This window comes from Cibotium barometz, chromosome 16 (genome assembly GCF_041138505.1).
Source record: "Cibotium barometz isolate CiBa-2024 chromosome 16, ASM4113850v1, whole genome shotgun sequence".
Lineage (NCBI taxonomy): Eukaryota > Viridiplantae > Streptophyta > Polypodiopsida > Cyatheales > Cibotiaceae > Cibotium > Cibotium barometz.
The window spans coordinates 32,392,135-32,404,837 of record NC_141061.1 but is presented as its reverse complement, the minus strand read 5'-3'; the positions used below and the strand labels follow the sequence as shown (position 1 = coordinate 32,404,837).

The 12,703-nt window shown below is 37.6% G+C and overlaps 1 pseudogene; it reads right to left on the bottom strand.

Moving 5' to 3' along the window:
- Nucleotides 1–596: 596 nt before the first annotated feature.
- LOC147630568 (uncharacterized) lies at nt 597–12,323 on the bottom strand (annotated as a pseudogene).
- Nucleotides 12,324–12,703: the final 380 nt, after the last annotated feature.

The following is a 12,703-nucleotide window of genomic DNA, read 5'->3' as shown; positions in this document are numbered from 1 at the left end:
CTATTGGGCTTGAGTGAAGAGAATGTCAAGTGCATCTAGGACAAAATCGAGAATGGAACCATCTTATTATTCAAGTCCAGACAAAATAGTAATGTTGTTGACATTATAGAGAGAGAAATGATGATGAAGCAAGATAAGGTCTTACAAGGTCTTCAACACAAAATGCTCATTAAAGGTGTCCAATCAATGGTGCGAGCTTGCAGAATATTACAAAATTGGAAAGAAACAATATGAGTGATTGTGTGCATGTTGTGAACCTTGGTTGAAGGCCAAATTACAAGTAGGAAAGGCAACCCCCGAGTTCCCTCTTGCAACTGTGAAATATGTGGAATGGATCATTAATGCAAGAGAAGGTATCTCTACCTCAAAATCTTGTTTTCCATGGAAGGTTTGTATGGTAAATATAGAGATGGAGGGTCAAGTGTTTCTTGCATGTCACTTCCATGGAGAGCTTTCTCCAATTGGGTTGTGTGTGCTTGACACCTCCATGAGTCTAGCCAATGATGTGGAATGGGATCAGGATAGGTTTGGAATGCTGATCAATGGCTTAATGGAGGCTACATTAGCCCCAAAACAAATCATTCTATTGTCTTTTATCAATTTGAGGCAGTTGATAAGTCTGGAAGATGCTGTAAGTAAACATGCCAGATGGTCTAGAAGATTTGTGGGAATAATCAATCCAGACAAGGCCCCCTTTATGGGAAAGATAGAGACATTCATTGTGCTTACCTTCTGTAGCCAAGAGGAAAGCTTTGCTGGATACAAGAATGTGCTAGAAACCACCTAGCCATACAATTTAATAGGAGTTCAGTATGATACTGAAGATATGGAGGATGTACAAGGTCATCTAAAAGATAATGTCATAGGTGATTGCATCAACAACTTATATAGAGAAGATCAGCATATTGTTGATATCTTCAGTGAGTGGGTTTCATTGAGGTCTTTTGGCAAACCACATAAAAGTGGTTTCTTTAGTGACCAATAATCGTCAAGACAAGGATATGCAAAAAAATTGTGTGAATTTTATATCAGAAGATCCATGGCATCAAGAAGGTTGATTCACCTAGAGTTGTGGCAAAAGAGAAAACTGACTATTTTGACCAAGAATCTCCACCAAGATACCCCTTGGAGCCTTTAACCAAAGAGCAACTTGCTAAAGCTCTATAATTCATAAGCATTGGAGACATTGAAGGTGCTCATGAATAGTTCATTGTTCATCATTCCAAGTTGTAATTTAGAAGTATTGGATTATGTTTTTTTTATAATACAACCTTCACTCTTGCCCATTTGTACCTTTGTATAAATCCTTTCATGTCTTTTAATGATCCAATAGAATACATGTGGGTCTTTGTTATGCTTAATTTGAGATAGTGGAGTAATAACAAGACTCCATTCATAAATGTCTTTTTTAAGTTGAGATATGTAAGTAATATTGCAAGAAATATTTAGTTTGTTTCTACTTTGTGTTCTTTTTATTTGTGTGTTGTGAAAGACATGATTATTTTACCAATGATAGGAAAATCTATATGAATGTGATAATGTATTGTCCCTCCCCATTGTCTTGGTATCATCCTCTTTCCTGAAGAGGATGGTAGTGGTTTGGCATTTTGGTTCAGAGGAGAATGACACCACTACCATTCTCCTAACGATAATGTACCAATCCAAACCAAATCTAATAGGAGGGAAAATGGCACCACTTCTTTTCTCATCTCAAACCAAATATTCAATGGGGAATGGGTCCTTTAATGAGGAGTGAGTTTGGAAAAGTCTAGCTAAGATGATAAAAGTTTTTTCTCTTTAAATTTATAATTTTAGATTGGTGCTATATGTAAGATTCCTCCCTCTAGCTTTTGAGATATAAAGGTGTAAGAATCTCCCCTTGAGTCTCTATAATCATCCCCTAATTTTGAATGCAAGAAAACATTGTTTTACCCTGTTTTGGTTTAGAGAGAGAAAATATTCTAGAGAGAGATAATACAGTTTTGAAATATTTTTGGATAAGAATTTTCTCCTAGTCAATAGGAAGAGATCCCCTGAAACATAATCTTAAAAAGAGTTTTCCAATGTGCATTAGAAATTAATTGAATATGTTAATTGAACATCTTGGCCTAGGGGTATAAAATTTCAAAAAAATTCTTATTAAGGTCCAAAGAGTGTCAAGAAGGCCCAATAAGGTTAATCCAAGTGTTGGGATGAGAAAAAGGAAAAGAATATAAGAAACTCCCCCAAAAATGAGTAAATTCTCACAAAAGATGAAGAGTTAACTAGTACAGGGTTTATTAGTAAAAACATAGAATTTTTAAGTAAAAAAATAAAAATTTTTACACCTCAGAATGGGGAGAAGGGCTCATGAAGGAGGCACCTACTAGAAATCACGTCAAGAGGGTATTTTTTAATTAAAAAAGTGAGATATTTCATCTCTCCTCCTTCAAACCAAATAAAAAAGTAAGCCAAACTAGTCTAAACTTGTCCAAAATGGATCAAACTGGAGCAGGAAGTCTCTAGATTCTAGTTGAACTTGGTTGGTGGCCTCCCTCACCTATAAACAGACCCCCATTTCTTTGTATTTTCATATTGGAGTAATTCTATGCTAGTGAAATTTTCAGTTTATTATAATTCTAAGCTTTGGAGCTACATTAATCCTCTTCTTCTCTTCGAGATTAGCCTCTTTTACTTGGTGGACAAGCTTCTTCTTGTTGTGGGCTTCACACTTCCCTAAAGAATCAAGCCAAAAACCTATTGAAAATACAAGTGAATAGGGTGTGTGCGAGAACAAGCCCTTGGTTAGAGGCTATAAAAGAGGATGAGTAAATGTGAAAGAACCTGTGAAAAGGTGAGAAGAATCTACTGGGAGAGAATAAAGGGTAGCATGAGAAGATTTAGGAAGTGTGGAGATATTCTGGGAAAAGTGAAGAGGTGGAGAGAATCAGGGAAAAGAGGTGGAGTGAATCATGGAGAAATCAGTGGGATTTGATGCTTTATGTAAACTCTATAAATTGAGGCATTGCCCTAATGAGAATTTGCTGGTTTTTGATTATCCATGCCTACATTAAGCTATTTGTTGCTAATTACTCACTAATTATGTCTTAATTATTTGTTAATTACTTACTAATTACATCTTAATTATTTACTAATTACTCACTAATTACATCTTAATTATTTGCTAATTACTCACTAATTATGTCTTAATTATTTGCTAATCACTTTGTTAATGATGTTGATTCTAGTGTTTGATCCACCATAGCTCATCACAATGCCCTAATTTCAACATGGTATCAGAGCCATGCCTAGAATCCATCAGGTTTATGAGTCCATTATCTAATTAATCAAGATTAGTAGATAATTAGGAAATAATCAAATTTTTAGTTATTTTTCGACTAGCCTCTGTACCCCTAGCCAGTGGAGGAGCTCCCTCTCCTTGCACACATAAAATTAGCCCAAACCCTTCTAGCCATAGATAGCCAACTCATTGCTCCTCCAGCCAGTCAAATTAGAAGCGCAAACCGCCAACTGGATGAAGAGAAATCGCGTTTTTTTCAAGCTCCCTTTTTCTGCAGTAAATCAGTAAATTCCACTTCATCAAATCAAATTCCTCTAATTCCTCTTAGCCCCGGGGGCTTTCAAGAATGCTCTACAAGCTGGTGAAGACAGAATTCAGTTTCATCAAGTCTACAGTGAAAGTCTACAGTGAGATCCAAGCTCTTCATCAAATCTGCAGATGACTTTGGTAAAATAGAGATTAAGCTTTCAATATTTGGTCAAATCTTATGTTTCTTGGCTTAATCCTCTACTAGACTCATTGCTATTGATGGCTTTGAAAGCATTTGAACTCATTTGAAGTCTAAGGCACCAGATCTGGACTCCCCGCATACTCTGTTTTTTGTACACAAAACAATAGATTAATTTGCTAATCAGTGATTAATTAGTCTTAATCACTATATTTTGGTACAATTGAGGGTTCAAACTAACCATTAGGTATCTGATACAGATCCCTATAACTTCAGATTGCAATTCGGAGTTGGTTTGATACTCCAACCATTCCGTACAAATTGGTTACCCTTGATTTAATGTAATTTCTGGTAAAATTGTGCTAATAAAATTGTGATAATCATCATTTTGCATTTAACCCTTGGTTAATGCTTGTAAATCTCACTCAAAATCAAGATTATTCATAGCCAGAGTTGCATTTGGGAATGTGCATAAGAATGAATGCTATACGCATTATGTATTGGGCACATTATATCAGTGTAAATATGGGATCAGACATTACCCTTGTCTAGAATAAGGCAAGAGGTAAGACCTCTCGCATAAATTTGGGTTTGCATTGCATAATGACACAAGATAAACATCAAAAGCCCAAAAGAACTGTCAGCAAGACATTTAAACATGCTGCTCACATGGAGCAAAAAGACCTGACGGACAAGCTCATGGCCCCAGCCATGGAAGAAGAAGGATATCTCTTTCCAAGAAGAGGATCCACACCGAGAAGAAGATCTAAAGGAAGAATTCAAGGAAGACATGGACACGAGAAGAGAAGCTACCACAAGAAGAGAAGCTCCCCCAAGAAGACTGAAAGAAGAGAAAGACATGGACGCGTGGAGAGAAGCTGCCACGACAAGAAGACTGAAGAAAAGAGAAGATGTGAGGCTCCAAAGAGTGAGGAGCCATGTGAAAATCTCAGAGAGAGAGAGAGAGAGAGAGAGAGAGAGAGAGAGAGAGAGAGAGAGAGAGAGCCCACAACCCAATGTAACCTGCCCCAACAAAGTAAAACCACCTTTGAGCCACCGATGATGTAAGCCACATGGTAGATAGATGTATGTGTGGGCGCTTTAGTCAAGGTTGTGTGGGCGCTTTAGTCAAGGTCGGGAGCAACTATAGTAAGCCTTGGACACATAGAGAGAGAGAGAGTGAGTTTAGGGACTTGAGGCACTGGTCGCGGGCTATCAAGTAAGAGAGAAACTTGGTACAGGGTCCAAGTGTGCTAAGTTAACTTGAGGGGAGGTGTGCTAGACACTGACCACGGACTATCAAGTAAGGGGAGGCAAACTTGGTATAGGGTCTAGGTGTACTAGGAGTATTCACTTGAGGGGAGGTGTTGAAAATACAAGTGAATAGGGTGTGTGCGGGAACAAGCCCTTGGTTAGAGGCTATAAAAGAGGATGAGTAAATGTGAAAGAACCTGTGAAAAGGTGAGAAGAATCTACTGGGAGAGAATAAAGGGTAGCATGAGAAGATTTAGGAAGTGTGGAGATATTATGGGAGATATTATGGGAAAAGTGAAGAGGTGGAGTGAATCATGGAGAAATCAGTGGGATTTGATGCTTGATGTAAACTGTATAAATTGAGGCATTGCCCTAATGAGAATTTGTTGGTTTTTGATTATCCATGCCTACATTAAGCTATTTGCTAATTACTGATGTCTTAATTATTTACTAATCACTTTGTTAATGATGTTGATTCTAGTGTTTGATCCACCATAGCTCATCACAATGCCCTAATTTCAACAAAACCAAGGGTAAGCCCAAACAATGGTGTTTTTCTAAATGGCAATCTTCTTCCTAACCCCTCTAATGCTTGGGAAGCATTTTAATCTATGGTTCTTCTTTAAAAACCATGCTTTTATTAATTATATTGTTTAAATGGATTAGTGCGAACCTTTTATGCTTAAAAGTAATATTTTGATTTATAAATCTCTCTTTTTGTAAGAATACTCACCTTTATTGGATTGAACTAATTTTCAATCGGTATAGGCTGATTTATAGCACCTTGTTGAGCATTCATTCAATTCACATATGGTTGTCCAACATTGTACAAATGTAGAAGTATATCAAAGATGTCCTATGAGCATACATTTTCATTTTTTAAACATAAAAGCATGGGTTGAATTGAGTTCTCAATAAAGACAACATTTCTACTCACCAAAACCCATCTTGTGGCTAGATGGTAGAGTCTATACCCTTTGTTTTTTTGAGTTATATTCCATAAAAATGCATTTTGTTACCTCATGATCCAGCTTATTGTGTTGTTGCAAGGCACAAGAGCCTAAGAAAGACAACCAAAAATACGTAAATGATTCATAAAGGGCTAGGTTACCATTCCAATCTTTATAAGGGGTAGTTGTCTACAAGGCCTTGGTGGGGCATCTATTTAGGTTACCATTCCAATCTTTATAAGGGGTAGTTGTCTGCAAGGCCTTGGTGGGGCAAATAAGCGGTATTGCCTCCAACTAAAAAACATGAGGCAAATCTTGGCCTTTAACCATGAAACGTGCCATCTCCATGAGAGATATATTCTTTCTCTCATCCGTACAACATTTTGCTAAGGAAAATCTTGGTCTTTTACCATGTAATGTGCCATATCCATGAGAGATATATTCTTTCTCGTAGTCGCGCACCATTTGCTGAGGTGTGTAAGGCAACGTGCATTGATATTTTATGGTTCTTTCAGCCATATATGTATGAAGAATCTCCTTTAACATATACTCCCTCCTCGATCTATATGAAGGATGCCAACTTTACATATAGACACATTTTTAGCCATAGAAACAAAGTGTCTAAAGCATGTAAAAACCTTTAATTTTGATTTTAATGGATATTCCTATAGTCATCAATAAAAGTCACAAAGTAGAGATATCGCCCGATGGTTTCCTCATAGGACCACATACATCACTATGTATAAGCTATAAAGTCTAAATAACCCTTATCAATCCTTCTTCTGGGAATGATATTTGTTGCACCTTTCCCAAATACACCCCTCACATATATGAATTCTTGATAGGGGCCTCCAGCTTTTGCAAACTCAAACACCATCTCTTTCCTTTTAATATACAATAAACTTTAGTGAGACCAAAGCGGGTATGCCGCTAGCTCTACATCACTCATATCACTTGTGGGGTAGTAATTGAACAAGAATTATAAACCAAACTCTTGTAATTGACCAACCTATAAAGCTCGTGGCTTAGAGTACTTGATACCACAATGATGTCTCCATCACTCTGGTCATGCAATATACATGTGTCATCATCAAATGTAACCACTAGGCCTACCCTAACAGCGACTGACTCTTTTATGCTTGACATAAATAAGACTTCTGAGAGAGTGATTATACTACCATTTTTAGTAGTGATCACAACCTTAATAACTCCTTTCATTGGATATGAGGAGCTATTTGCACATGTATTGTGCCTTCTTAAGGAGTAGAATCAAGGGAGAAAAACAAATGGCATTGAGAAGTAATGTTCTTGCTAGTGCCACTATCAAAATACCAGATATATGTTAATGTATCAGTGACATGCATACATCATCATGGATAGAAGGGTGATAACTGTAGTGTACAATATGAATACTAATAATCTTGTGCATAGTTTATTGACTCCTCCTTTTCAACATGATATTGACTCCTCCTTTTCAACATGATATTGATGTATCAGCCCCACCACAGCCATGCTTGACTCTTTCTTATTCTCATTCTCATTCTCTAACATTTTTCTACATTCATTGACTTCTTTTTTTAGCACTCGATGTTGATGCATCAGCACCATAGCCATTCCCAACTCTTTATTTTTCTCATTCTCTAGTCTTTTTCTATTAATATTGAGGCAGTCCGGGTGGGCAACAAGAAGAGCGGCCTCTACGCACTCCTCAAGGCTCCTGTGTTGCTCAATGGGCTTGGGGCACAATGCAACACAAACATAAGAACCCCAAAACCACACACTTAACAAGAAAGGGGCACCACCTAGTTATGTGTGTGAACTAGGTAACCAAAGATCTTTCCTTGTAGCCAATCAATACAAGCTAACCATATACATCAATCAAAAGACACACACACCCTCAACAAACACTCATAACATATGGTATTATGTGTGGAGGAGACTAGCATAACACAAATATATGCACACCAAACTTGGAGAAGAACTTAGAGAGACACTATAAGCTTGATTTTGTTATCGGTATACACATGGTCTTAAGGTTACGGGAGCCCTCTCACCATACAACCCTCTTACCATGGAATGAAAGGCAACAAATCAAAAACAGGCCCTCAAGCCGCCAAGCATAAAATCACACCACAAAATATAAAGATCAAATTTACCTTAAATCAAACATCGGACCGCTTTGCTAAATCAACTTTGGAGATGTAGGAGTCCAAGATTTTGTACACAATTGCACCCAAACTACTAATCTTATTTATGAAACAAAGGCAAGATACAATTATGATAGGGAGTATGGCATCACTCAAGCCCTCACAATGACATGACTAGCTTCAAGCTTCAAGCTTCTCTATGCAATCAAAGGTATTGATGTATAGAGAGAGCTAACAAGTTCACTATCTCCTTACACACTAGAGTTGGGAGTGGTGTACAATGTGTGTAATCTTTCCTTTTTTCAAGGAATGGAGGGGGCTCCATTTATAGGTTTGAGAAGCCCCAATTAGGATTTAACCTAATCAATTTTACTATGGGAAATCATAGATTATAGATTTTTTATTTTGAAATGAGAGTGGGCCTCTTCTTATCCCTTGAGTCACATGAATGTGGGCTCAAGGTGAGAGAATTATTGAAGGGAAGAGGAGAGTGTGATATAGAGGTTGAGCAAATGACTTGTAGTAATGCTTACTCAAAAAGTAGTAGACTGGGTACTTATTTACATATGTTAGTGGTTAGTAGTTAGTAATCACTATAAAAAGTTAGTAGTACAATGTATAAATGGGTGAGAGGTTGAGTGAGAGGAGTAAAGATTTGGAAAGATCCTTTGTGTGGTTGAAAGCTCGAAGAAGCTTGGATTCTCCCATGTGTAGATCTTTAAGTTAACTGCCAATCTCCTTCTTGCATTTGACGTCACAAAAGTTGATTGAGGTGAAGAACATGGGGGTTTTTGTAGATGGAAACCCCATATTTGCAGAGGTTAATATGATACATTCATGCTGAATTTTTATGTATTTTTTGAGATTAGGAAAATAATTTAGTAATATGGGAGTAGTAGGGAAAGAAATGAAGATGAGGTATGGGTGTAGAGTAGATATGAGAGCAAATGGAGATGGAAGGAGAGGGCAAAGGTGGAGAGGGTGAGAGAGGACATGAAGTTTGCAGGTTTGATGGAGTGAGAAAGGAATGAGTAAGTGTGTAGGTGATGAATGTGTAGGGGAGGTGAGAAGAGACTAGGTATACCTTACCAAAAAGTGGGAAAACTAGGGTCCAATAAAAAATTCATATCTCACCGCCATTAGCTCCAAAAATTCTCAGAACAATTGAGCATATTTCTCAGCTCCCGAGATAACTTTTGTCTTTTGATGACTAGTCCAAATTCGGAGAGGAGCTAGGCGCAAAAAATTTAGCAGAATCATGTATTTTCTGAATTTTTAAAATCTTTGTGTGGGTCCCCATTGGTGGAATTTCTTGATAGCTCCAAGAGTAACCCCCCAATACATCATGCCCTGACCTTAGAGACAATGTGGACACTTGCATGGAGGAGATTTTTTTCATTTTATAAGGATTTACATAATAAGAAAAAAACAAGCTAGTATTTAACCAGTCAACATATCATGACAATATGGCTATTATGATAGGAAAATAAAATAAACAAAGAGATCTAATTGTGAATAAAAATACTAAAATAAAATATATAAAAATAATTGATATATGAAAAAGTATTTAATAAAAATATATAAAATATTTAATAGTAAAAAATATATACAAGAATACTAAACTATGGAAGTCAAAAGGGAGGGAGACCCTCATTATTTTAGGATAGATGAGATAATTAAAGATAAAATAGTCTAAGGAAAAAAGTGATTTGGGTAGTAGGCTTTCTATATGGTGTGGGTAGAAATGTGAGGGCATAGGATTTACTTATGCATGGTGAAGTTGAAGTATATGTACAATGATGGTCTAAAAGTATTATGAAGAATAATAATAATAATAAATAAATAAATAAAAATATAATTAAGTTTTGTAATACACACACCTAATGAAGTATTTACATAACTAGAGAAAATAGAGACCCCCATATTTAGGCCCTTATATGAAATGAAATATTTACACAAAATGGGCCGTAATAATTTTATTTATTTTTGATGAGTGGCTAGTAAAAACTTTTTTTTAAAATAATATAGAAAATATATAGAAGATGTGGGTAAAGTCCCTAACGCACACACGCCTATATACAGTGAAAAGGTATTTTATGACAAAGAGTTTATGTGATTTTCCTTGGCCGAGCTAGCTCCTTGTGGTAATGTGGATAGCCGAAAAATGGCTATCATTAGCCCTCCCCCTAGATGATGGTATATTCATGTACCATCATAATGTAGGCCTTTTAAAGCAAGTGGTGTACTGTGGTTCTCTTGTCCATCTTTCTTCTGTTCCTTGTGTTTTGCACCACAGCCATCACTCAAACCACAGAACTTACATGCCCTTTTATCTCCTTTTTGTGGTTGCTTTTGTAAGTCTGTCGGTAGAATGCAACTCAAGTATGGCTTGAGTCTATAGCCATTAACCTTCTTAGAATGTTCTTTGCCATCCAAATCCATGAGCTGATAATAGCTAGAGTTGAAAACCTTCTTGACAATGTATGGTCCCTACCATCTAGTTTCAAACTTAGCATCAAACCGATTATCAAGTCGATTATCATACCTTAGCACAAGATCTCCTTCTTTTGATGCACTTGTCTTTCAAAGTTGCATTTCAAAGTTGCATTGAACTTCTCTGCTGCTTGCATGGCTTTTCTTCTATAACACTCGTATGCAGCTTCTCTTTTCCACTCTAGCTCAACTAAAGTGAGAAGTTGATCTACCCATGCATCTTGATCTCCTAGTCCACCTTTTCCATGTAGCCGCATTGTTGGAATGTTGAGCTCAATAGGCTGCAATGCCTCTTGACCATAAACCAAGTGAAAGGGCGTAAACCCCGTTGCTTCTCGGTAGGTAGTCTGGTATGCCCATAGTGCTCCATCAAGGAACTCATCCCAAAGCTTCGTCTTGTTCTCCACCATCTTCCTTATGATTCCTGCAATGACACCATTAGCCTTCTCTACTAACCCATTTGATTGGGGATAGTAGGGTGTGCTATGACGATGTGAAATATGAAGCTTTTCACAAACTTCGGTGAGCAAACCTTTTCTAAAACCTGGACCATTGTCAGAAACAATCTCCAAGGGTGTGCCAAATCTGCAACATATATGAGTGTAAACAAATTTGCTTACAGTCTTTCCATTCACCCTTGCTACACTTTGAGCCTCCACCCACCTAGTCATGTAGTCTATGGCCACTAAGATGTGCAGTTTTCCATTTTTAGTTCTAGGTAGTGTACCCATAGCATCAATGCCCCATTTTTCAAATGGACCACTTGCAATGACTAATTGGCGTGGACCATGTAGCAACCTTTGATTACCATTGACTTGGTAGTTATGACAGCTCCTACACCAATGTTGGACATCCACATGTAAGCTTGGCCAAACATACCTAGCAAGAAAAATCTTTTTCACAGTTAGTTCTTAAGCAAAATGGCCACCACATGCTTCTTCATGCAAACCCTCTAAAATGGCTGGAACCTCCTTGGTTGTTGGTACTCTTTTGCACACTTGATCTTTTCCTCTTTGGTAGAGGGCACCTTCTAAGAACAAGAAAGAACTTGCCCTCTTCATGAGCCTCCTCTTTTGTGCCCTTGTGAAGTCTTGTGGGAGTTCACCTTCCAAGATGTAGCTCACTATGGGAGCCAGTGTCTCCATTCCTTGGTACCGTGGTTGCTTAATAGCCGTTGCAGCCAAGACTACTTGCATTTCCTTCTTAACACATGCAATAGCTTGTTGTGCAAGTAGATCAGCATCCTCATTTTGTTTCCTAGGAATATGATACAATTGCACCTCCTCAAATTGATTAAACAACCTACAGATAGCATGAACCTTTTGCCTTAATCTTTCATTCTTGTGTGCCTAAATGCCTAAAATTTTCCTTATAATAAGAAGTGCATCCCCTTTTACCAGGAGACGTATCCCTTGATTGATGCACACCTTCAAGCCATGAAGTAGTATGTCGTACTTTGCTTCATTGTTGCTAGTAGAACTTGGCAAGTTGACCTTCTCCTTCATAACCACCTCTCCATTTGGGTTGAGCAGTACCAGCCCTCCTCCTGCTTTACCTTTGGCTTTTTTAAAAGCTCCATCAAAGAACAAGGTGAATGCATTAGGTATAGTTTTGGGTGGTGGCAATGGTAGGGTCTTTACTTCAGGCACCTTAATCTCCTTTTCATGCACTCTATAAGTGAGAATCCCTGCCAATTGTGCATGCACACTATCTTTTACCTTGAAAGAGTATTGGAATTCTTGCAATTCCATAACCCACTTTGTGATTCTAGCACTGATAGACATTTGAGAAGACACCCAAGGAAACAAATTTTTTGCTACTATGAGAATTACAAAAGGTTTTGGTAACAAGTAGGATCTAAGTTTTCTCACCGCAAAGATGAGAGCAAGCATCATGAGTTCTGCTTCCGTGTAGCCTTTCTCCAAGACATTCATGACCCTACTAACAAAGTAGATGGGCCGCATCCTAGTACTATGGGGATCTTGCTCTAACAAAACTGCACCCACTGTTTCCTTTCCAACACTAGAGCTAACAAAGAAAGTGTACTCCCATCAAGGAGGCATGAGTGTTGGTAGCTCTGACAAAATGACTTTAATGTTACAAAAGTACTCCTCAAGCTCATTAGACCATG